Raw genomic sequence first — 10,443 nt, 5'->3', positions numbered from 1 at the left:
ATACAGATATAAATAGAAGGCTTAGCATTTAGAAAATCTCAGGAAGTACTTCCAAATCAATCCCCAATGCCCCTTCTGGTTTCTTTCCTTTCTTCTTGTGTTTTGTATTGTTTTACTTCTTTTCCTTTCATTCTTTGGAATCTTGCAGAAACAAAAGAAGCAGCATTTATGTGAATACCAGCAGCACCGGGACTGTCACTGACAAAATAAACTGTGTTAAAGTTATCCCTCCAGAATTCTTTTAAGTGTTTTTACCTTTTGTTTGTGAATAATAATACACTATACTAAAGATGATTGAAAAATAAAATTTCCACCCTATGGGAAATTCTGATATTTTGACATTTGTTTTGATCCTGAATCAGGATGAAAAGTCAAAATATTGAAATGTTTTGCAGAGCAAAAAGTTCAGAAGAATTTTGGCCTGGAAATGTCAGACTATTTAGTTTTGTATCGATGTCAGTCTCTGTGTCTACCTACTGGGAGGTATAGTTCAAGGTCCTTCGTGCCCTCATCTCTTATGGGTCTTGCTCCTGGCCAGACTGTCTCTCATGTTGCACCATGGTCTCTCACTGTCTCAGAATGCACAGGAGCTGTGATTAGAGGAGACAGGTCACGGAGTAGGAAAGACTGAACTCTTCTCCCACTATCGCTGGAAAACTCAGCTCATATTTGAATCAGAATGTCCTTTTTTCTCCCACAAGGAATGTACATTAAGAAGACTAGAGACTGATTTTACACAAGAGGATATTTATAAAAGACCATCCAGAAGCAGAATTTCCTCTCTCTCCCCGCCAGCGCATCTTAACACGAATATCAGAGCTGCAACTGTGTTTACTTCAGCTGGTTTCCCATTGTTAAAGTCAAAATCACAGCCCCTGTTTTCGATGTCCAAAAGCTTTGTCAGGAAGAGAAAACAACATCTCTTAGGCTTGCCTTTCTTTCAAAGCATGAAAATATTTTGTCTGTAAATCAAGATAAAGGAGGTTTTATGATAAATTAAAAGTCTTCTGCATTTTACCAAAGAGTTCTGACAGTTAGACATTATGAGTTCCAGAGCTTGAATATGAGTTCCATAAACAAGAGTGCATTGCTCTCCTAGGTGACAGAACCTGTCAAGGAGAAAGCCATTTACTATATACTTGTCATACTCCAATCTTGCAAAGTGGAACATGGTTTAAAATCCCATTCTTTGCTGATTTCTATGAGTTTTATATCAATGTACTTTTAATACATTTTTAAGAGAGTAGCAGCACAGATAGGTAGTACAAAAAGTCTCACAAAGCATCATTTTCGATTTCAAACAGACCCTAAATTTACTGAGCCTTTATCTGTTAAAGTGCTCTGGATTTTCACTTTAAAAAAAAACTATTCCCTTTGCCATTATATTCGTTAATAATAAACAATAATACATGCTAATGAGAAACTATGTTTTTACTATACGCCTCTGTATCTTGAGAATGAAAACCCAGGTACCTTTGTCAGCTCTAAACTCTTGATGGCACTGGAATATGTAGGAGACATTTGCTGCTGACTGCAAAAATTGTAAGTGCACACATTTCAGTAGCATTATTTCCTGAAAAAGAAGAGAAAATTATTGTAGTGACACACCTCCTTGCATATAATGCAGTTAAGATTATATGATTTGATGTAAGGCTTTGTGCTTAATGTATCTACCTTTATCTGTACTTCAGCCTGAAGCAGCTGAAGCAATAACTTTGTCATATTAAATCCTTACAGACAGAGGGGAAAGTTTCCTTTGATTTAGCTGTATTAAAATTCAGGTTACAAATAAAACTTTTACTCTAAACTATAGTTTTTACTCTCAAGATGATCCTATTACAGTTTGAACAGTATATATCGGATTTCTGTTTAAGATGACATTGTGTATCTTTCTCATCACATGGCTTCTTTGTGACCAGAACCAGACTACATATCTTTTCATTTTTTTATTGCATATATTGTTCACTAATCCAACAAAGCTGAAAGTACTGAGCTAATTAACCTGGCTGTACCTGAGCCCACATTTAACCTTAGATATTTCAGATGGAAGTAGTCTATGAAGTCATCTGTACCTCTCTCAGGGAAGGATTGTTTTCTACAGTGTGTATGCAGTGTGTTGCTAAGTCTCCTCCTTGTTTCTACCTTCTAAGTAACATTAAAAGAGCATTAAAAATACATTTCTATAGTAATTTCCCACATAAGCAACTGCTATCTTGGCTACAAGGCTATCATGCAAATGGGATGCTAGGGTGTGTGTACATTAAAGTTGCTTAGTGATATGAAAAGTTAGATTTTTGTTTAAAGCAATGGTACTCAAATGGTAATTTTTTCATAATGTGGACCACAATTTAACAGAGAGATTATCTTTTGGCCAGCTAGCTCCCTCCCGTTTTCAATTGTATGGACCAACTTCCATCCCACTTGTAATCACTTAATATCCATATGGCAACTACAAGAAGTGCTGACATGCAAAAGTAAGATTGGGAAAGAATTGCATGTATGTTTAGCTTCTTTTACTATTATTTAGCAGGCGAAATCAAGGAGAAGAGGATCAAAGATCTCTACTGATCCACCACTAAAGGAAGTGCTGGCCATATGTCACTCCTCATGGCTTGATGCCCATCTGATCTGGCAGAAACCCATCCATGAGGTCCCAGTTCCTCAGAATCAAATGGGGTGAAAAGAGAGGACTGTGTGGAGAGGTATCACCATGAGTGTATATAGGTTGAGACTATATTAACTATTGCCATTCTCCCTTCCAGGGCCGGCTCCAGGCACCAGCTAAAGAAGCAGGTGCTTTGGGCAGCCAGTACCAAGGGGCAGCACTCTGGCTACTATTGGAGTGGCACATCCGGGTCTTCAGCGGCAATTCGGTGGCGGGTCCCTCAATCCCTCTCGGAGTGAATTGCTGCCAAAGAGTGGTGTGGTGCGATCGCGCTGCCGTGGCTTGCGGTTGTTTTTTTTTTTTTGGCTGCTTGGCAGAAAACCTGGAGCCGGCCCTGCTCCCTTCCACATTATAAAATGCCCTTTGGGAGGAGTTTTGGGTCTAGCTGTGGTTGGTGGAACCTCTGAGAGTATAATGCAGGAGTAGGGCTTTTCCAGAGCCAGCAGAAGACATGGAGCTGGAGCCATATGCTTCTGCATGAATCTGTGTTTCGAGGGAACAGAATTCCCAGCTTATTCCCCAAAGAGGTGGCAACTCGGCCTCCATATATGGAAAGAGGGCTTACAATTATCATTATAAGATTACTGCTCTTCTTCTATAGAAGAGGAAACAAATAAGTCTTTGAAGCCATGAAAATAACAAAACAAACAACAACACAATTGAGGGATCCTTTCCTTCTTGTTTGAAATAAACACCTAACTTAAAGGGTCACTCTGATATTTTATCAAAATCTGTTTACCTATGTGTGTAGGTTGTAGGTTGAGCTATCTAAGCATCAAGGGAGTGAGTCTGTGTATGACAATTTGGAGCTAAGAAAAGGGCTTTATTATAGAGCTTAAAACCTCTGACAATGGGAATTAATAAAGCAAGTGCTGACTGAATATTATCCAGTGCGATGTGAATGTGAAAATGCAGTGAAGTCAAACACTGTTACCCCATTTTTAGGATCAGGTCTATTGTGGCCTGACCACACTGAAAATAGTTGTTCAGAATACAAATAAACTACATTGAACAGTCTCAAAATGAGCTTGATCGTAGGAAGTGTAGACTAGAATAATACATTAGTTACTAATGAAGTCACATTTCTTAAAGGATTTCCTCCAAGGAATTTCCCTTGAAATAATATTTTTATAGAGTTTTGTAGAGGTGAACATTGCTGGCTTGTCTGACTTGCAAATGTAGTGAGTTCCCTAGAGGAAAAGGGGGAAAACACACACACAGATTGTTTCCCTGAATCACTGTGAGTGTTTTAAAATTCTGACAAAGAACAATTTAAAAATAGAAACTATGCAAGTATCATTATTTTGCTGGAAGAAAAAGCTGCAAAGTTTACCATAAAACATCAGTGAAACTGGGTTTGCATTTTGTTTCTAAACAGGAAATGGCATATGTAAGAATTAGATAAGAAGGCCTGATAAACTCATACCCAGTTCTGTTCCCTGCATCATAACCAAGTCCTGAAGTATGAATGGTTCCTGTGTGATCTCCAGATGTCTGTCCTATGGTGGATTACAGACACCATCATTTAAAAAAACCTGTTAGATAGAAAGAGCAGACTCCATTTACTAGGCTTGCTGAGCCTCGGTAATGAAGCAATTTTATATTATGTCAATGTATTGTTCAAATTATAAGAGGTGCATGTCTGCAGATGGTTACCAGTGGATACAATTCCAGAGAAAGATGGTCTGGGAGAGCCCATTAGGATATTTTGATTTTATGGAAACAATGTGAAGATTCTAAATTATCTCATTGTGAGCTGTTGGATGCTCAGCATGTGTCTAAGTATGGATTTAGGACCCTGTCTTTAAGCTCTTGATTTTGGAAAATCTTTGTCCCCATATGACTTCAATGGTACCCCTTGTATTGATGACGGAAGGTAAATGTGTCAAGACACATACAGTTTTGTTGAAAGTTTTAAAGTTCTTATTATTTATTGTTTTCATAGTTCCAACACTGTGGTAAGTGCTTTGTTTTTTTTTCTTTCTGTTGTGGGACTGATCTTACAATGCACACTGAAGTCAAAGTTCAATTGGCTTCAATGAGAGCTGGGATCAGTGAGATAGGAAAGGCATGACTTTGGGTCCTGTAATACAGACGGTTTCCTTTCCTCCCATGTGCTTTCCTCCTCGCATCCTCAGATAAGAAGGATATGAGTTGCTCAGTACTCTTGAAATTTAGGCAGGTGCCTAAACATAGATTTTGGAGTCTAACTTTAGGCTTCTGTTTTTGCAAACCGTATACATATATCAACATCAAAATTGTTGTCTATGTAATACTGAGGCCCAGCTTTGCAGCTAGAATGCCACTGCTTTATTACTATTAGAGAGGAGAAGGGAATTCAGGAGATGTACCATCTCTTCACTAAATAAAAGGGAATTGACTTCAAACTCAGACTCACTTTCCAGTGATTTCATGCTGTATATTGCCATGATGACTTATTCCTGTCTATCATAAGGCCCAATCTAGTAAACTGTTGAGTTCTTCTCTTCAACAGGAGCTGCGTGAGGGCACTCCACATCTCATAGCTTCCTACAGGTAAATTGGAGTCTGATGTTCTTATCTTTGATACCGAGAACCTTAGATGAGCAATAAACTAAGCAAAATGTGAACTTTGAAGAGAGGAGACCAGAATCCATGGGTCATCAACAGCACTTTACACTCTCGAAAGATTAGCAGTGAAGAAACTGAAACTAAGTTTCATGGCTAACTGCCATAATCTTTGGTTGATAACACATGTTCTTGTAACAGATGGTCATTGGGGTGCCATTGTTTACCATTTAAAATATAGTTTATAAGCAACACAAATCAGCTCTGTGCAACTGTGCATTCAACTTCATAAAAAAAGCCAGAGAGACAGCATGAAGTTAAACATATCTAAATATTAGTAAATTACACACATAATTAAACACAGCTTTGACTTCAATTACCCTTGTTTTAATATTCAAAATGCTGAAGATTAATGTAATACTCAGAAATAGGAACACTGGAAAAAAAAGTCAAAAGGAGCGGATTAGGGTTTTCCAAGACCTTCTCCTTTAAAAATAGCCTAAATTTTTTATTTATGTTATTGTACTACAAAGAGAGATTTTAAGTGAGTACAAGTATAAGGAATGAAAGTCAGAAATGATTGCAAGAGAAATAAAGATAAATGTTTCTAAACTTAATAAATTAGACTTGGTTCAAGGTAAAATTCTTACCAGTGATATGGCTGATCAAATCTGCTCCCAAAGTCCATAAGCGGTTTCTTTTGTCTTCTTTGCTGGAAAAAAGAAATGGATAGGGGGAGATAACTTGGGTTTCTTTTTGCCCCTCTCTTTTATAGCTCAGTCACCCTTTGAAATGCATTTTCCTGATTAGGTTATCCCAATGCTCCTTCCAGCTGTGAGGAAGATGAATGCAGTCTCATTGTAAAAGAATTTTCAATGCTGTTGTTTGCTAAAATGGAAATTTGTCTTGTCTTGTCTTGTTTAATACTTATATGTAAATTGAGTTAAACACACATTCCTTTGTTTAAGACCTGCGTGACCAGTTTTGCCTAATCGGGGCTCTGTGGGTTTGATTATGTGCTACTAACATCATTAGGGGGAATTTAAAACTTTACATATAATGTTGTGACACACGTTTCATCATGATATTATTGACCAGTGAGTTATTAGCTTTCAAATGATATCTCACAAGACACAAATTGCACACAGGTTATTACAATAATGCAGGGGTCGGCAGCCTTTGGCACGTGGCCCATCAGTCTAATTCGCTGGTGGGCTGCGAGACATTTTGTTTACATTGACCATCTGCAGGCACGGCTCCCACAGCTCCCAGTAGCTGTAGTTAACCTTTGCCAGCCAATGGGATCTGTGGGAAGTGGTGGCCGGCACGTCCCTGCAGCCCGCGCTGCTTCCTGCAGCTTCCATTGGCCGGGAATGGCAAACCGTGGCCACTGGGAGCTGCGGGGGGCCGTGCCTGTGGATGTTCAACATAAACAAAATGTCTCGTGGCCTGTCAGTGGGTTACCCTAATGGTCCGCATGCCGAAGGTTGCTGACTCCTGAAATAGTGTGTAGGGTTTGAATAGATGTGTGCATTCAGTCACAGTTATATTATTCTGTCTTTTTTTGTGACATTGTCTGTCTGAAGAGACTTAAACTCAGAAAATAACCTTAATGAAACAGATCAAGAACAACCTCAGGTAAATCATTTTACTATGGCCCTTGAGCATTTACCTCAGCTATAAGTTCTGCCCACTTTATTATTAGATGTTGAAAGGATTCTGGGAAGCCAAAGGAGGAAGCTGGCTTGTACAGTAAGACTCATACTTAACACTTATTTGAAGGGGATGCCTCACAAATTCTACCGTTTCAAAATGGAAAAAAAGAGATTAAATAAGAATATACACTACTGTGGAGAAGTTAGATTTGATTGATTGCTGAACCACAAGCATTTTAAAAGCTTCACTTTATATTCAGTAGCATCTCCATAGACCATCCACTCTCAAATGTGCCATCTTGTTATCAACTTTTCTTGGTAAGATAAGGAAAGGTGTCAGTCATTGGAAGGGCATGGTGGATGGAGAATTTGAAGTGAGAGTGTGCTAATGAAATTTGCAGATGACAAAAGATGGCAGAAGGCATTGCCAATATGGAGGAAGACCGGAATACCATGCAAGATCTGGATGGCCTTTTAAAGTGGATTAATAGAAATAGGATGAAATTTAATGGTGTAAATTGCAAGGTCATGCATTTAGGGATTGACAACAAGAAGTTTTGCTATAAACTGGACACTTATCAGTTGTAAGTGACAGAGGAGGAGAAAGACCTGGGTGTCACAGGATAACTATGAGCCATCAACGTGATGCAGCCGTGAAAAGGGCTAATGCAGTCCTACAATGCATCAGGCAAGGTATTTCCAGCAGAAATATGTAAGTGTTAGTGCCATTATACAAGGCACTGGTGAGACCTCATCTGGAATTCTGTATGAAATTCTGGTCTCCCATGTTTAAGAAGGATGAATTCAAACTGGAACTGGTGCAGAGAAGGGCTACTAGGATGATCCGAGGAAGGGAAAACCAACCTTATGAGAGGAGATTCAAAGAGCTTGGCTTGTTTAGTCTAAGCAAAAGAAGGCTGAGGGGAGATATGATTGCTCCCTATAAATACATCAGAGGGATAAATACCAGAAGGGAGAAGAGTTATTTAGGTTAAGCACCAATGTGGACAGAAGAACGAACAGATATAAAGTGACCATCAACAAGTTTAGGCTCAAAATTATGTGAAAGGAGAGTGAAGTTCCAAGGAGCCTTCCAAGGAGAGCAGTGGGGGCAAAAAAACCTACCTGGTTTCAAGACAGAGCTTGATAAGTCTATGGAGGGGATGGTATGATGGGACTGCCTACAGTGGCATGTGGACCATTAGCAACTGCCAGTAGCAAAGATCGCCAACGGCTGGAGATTGGACACTATATGGGGAAGGCTCTGAGTTACTGCAGAGAATTCTATCCCAGGTATTTGCTTAGTGGATCCTTGCCCAGATGCTCCGGGTCTACCTGAACACCATATTTGGGGTCAGGAAGGCATTTTCCCTAGGGCCAGATTGGCAGAGACCCTGGGGGTGGTTCACCTTCCTCTGCAGCATGAGTCACTTGCAGGTTTTAACTAGTCTAAATGGTGAATTCTCTATAACTTGAAGTCTTTAATATCTAGATGATCACAATGGTCCCTTCTGACCTTAAAGTCTATGAGGCCTTCCTTCCTCTTCCCTTTGGGATTACTGAGGTTTCTTCTATTCCTGTCTGCATTGGTATGCTGTCTGCTTTATTTATTTATTTTGTTCCTTTCTCCTTTTCTGAATCCATTGATTCTAGGACAAGTTTTATGTATTTTATTTTTTCTCTTCTTTGGTTGATTTAAAAAAATGAAATAATGATTGAACCTTATTAATTATTATTATTGTTAATTGGTTGTATTTAAACCCTATTTGAGTGCCAGATTCTGATAGCCTTAATAACATTGAATAGCTTACTCCACAAGCAGTCCATCTGCTTTGAATGGGACTACTTGAAGAGCAGGGTACAACTCGATATGAGTAAGTGTTTTGGAATCTGATCCTTATGTGCCTTATTGCTGCAGTAGGGACAGATGGTGAGACTCTTTCTCAAACTGAATAGTACCCTTCACACTGAGTCATCCAATTCCAGTTGATGAGAATGGAGTAAAATATTACTCAGTGTAAGTAAGGGTGTCGTAGTCTGACCCTTAAGAATTGCTGGACTGGATCAGACCCGATGTCCTTCTAGTCCAGTGTCCTGTATCTGTCAGTGGCCAGTACCAGCTGCTTCAAAGGAAGGAGTATGAGCCCTAAAGTATGCAGTGATGGAAACATCTGCCATAGGTTTAGTTTCTTCCTAACCCCCTAATTTAGAGGTTGATTTATACCCTGCAGCATGAGGGTGAATAATACACATTTAATTTAATACATTTAGAATGATGAAGGTGCTGCTCTGACTGAAACTTCCAGAAGTTGGTTTTCTTGCTGTTTAATAAACAAAAATATACAAAGCACAGCTTTGTAGGTTTAAAACTGTATTATGCTCTCCTCTTTTTGCACTATGCCCTAACCTTACAGAAGATGCAGTTTTCCCCATAAATTTACTGACACAACAGAAAACAGTTGGAATTTTCAGTAAATATAAAACTCAGACAATTAACTCACATACAGCACACACGTCATCTAATGCAGTTGCCATTTTCATGGTGGCTTGTCCTTTCTGCATTTTATTATTCATTTATGATAGCTATTATAGGCCTTTCAGAGTCTATCTCGCTCTCCTGAGGAATATTTATGGCTATTATAGGGCTCTTATGAGAAGACCCAACAATAGTTATTGCGGAAACCCTGTGAAATGCTACATTAGTGCAGAGATATGCTGATATTAAAATACCTGAACTTGTTTCAAAGTCCCCCTTGATGAAGATTAAAAGGCGGCTTCTTCTGGTGAGGTTCTATCACTCCTCTAACTCCCTCACCTCAGAGAGCTGAATAGCTCTGACTGGGAGTTTAATGTGCATTGATTACAGCTGATGCTTGAAAGGGAGATGCCTTGGAAAGCTTGCCATCAGAAAACATTTGGAAGCAGCAGATTTTTAAAGGTGAATGGCTGTAAAAGTAACAGAGTTTATGTACGGTGGGGAAAGGCAGAATAAGGGTAAAAATAGACACAAGAATAATGCTAAAATTACAGGGGCAAACACCGTACTGGGGAATTTGCCTTTAAAAACAAGACCTCCTCCCCACCCCATTCGATACCTCCAGGGAAAAGTTGGGATTGGGGAGAAATCTCCTGGAAACCATGTTCTGTTGTGGAAGGGCTTTGTACTCATTTGCTTACCTTCATCAATAAACATGAAGCTGATTCTGTGCTGATCAATCCCCCACCATTAAAATTTTACAGTTTTCTATGTGTGTATTCAGATTTTGACTCGGCTTTGTAAAAAACAATACCCCACTTACAATTTAGACTGCTTAAGTGTTTCTTGGCATGTGGACAGTTGGTATTAATGGACACTAACATTGTGCTCTAATAACAGAAGTGCTTTAAGGGAGTCCCCAATGGGATAAAGATTTTTTATGGCATATGGTGGTCCAGAAGAGCAAAACACATGCAAGTACATACAAATCAAAGTTGACACACACGACAAAAATGAGAAGAAAAAAATGAAAACAAAATTCTATAATATACAGATATAATAAATAGGACTTTGCTACACCAGTTGCCGACTGCAATATG

At 39.0% G+C, this 10,443-nt stretch overlaps 1 long non-coding RNA gene across 1 annotated transcript; it reads right to left on the bottom strand.

The window, feature by feature from the left end:
• Positions 1 to 1,473: 1,473 nt before the first annotated feature.
• LOC123375597 lies at positions 1,474 to 9,734 on the bottom strand. Its single transcript, XR_006581524.1, has 4 exons — positions 9,598 to 9,734; positions 5,863 to 5,924; positions 4,092 to 4,200; positions 1,474 to 1,573 (listed from the first exon to the last, which is right to left on the bottom strand). It is a non-coding gene; the product is annotated as an uncharacterized LOC123375597 (long non-coding RNA).
• Positions 9,735 to 10,443: the final 709 nt, after the last annotated feature.

Source organism: Mauremys mutica, chromosome 1 (genome assembly GCF_020497125.1).
Source record: "Mauremys mutica isolate MM-2020 ecotype Southern chromosome 1, ASM2049712v1, whole genome shotgun sequence".
In the NCBI taxonomy this organism is placed as follows: Eukaryota; Metazoa; Chordata; order Testudines; family Geoemydidae; genus Mauremys; species Mauremys mutica.
This window is presented reverse-complemented; position numbering and strand designations above follow the sequence as displayed.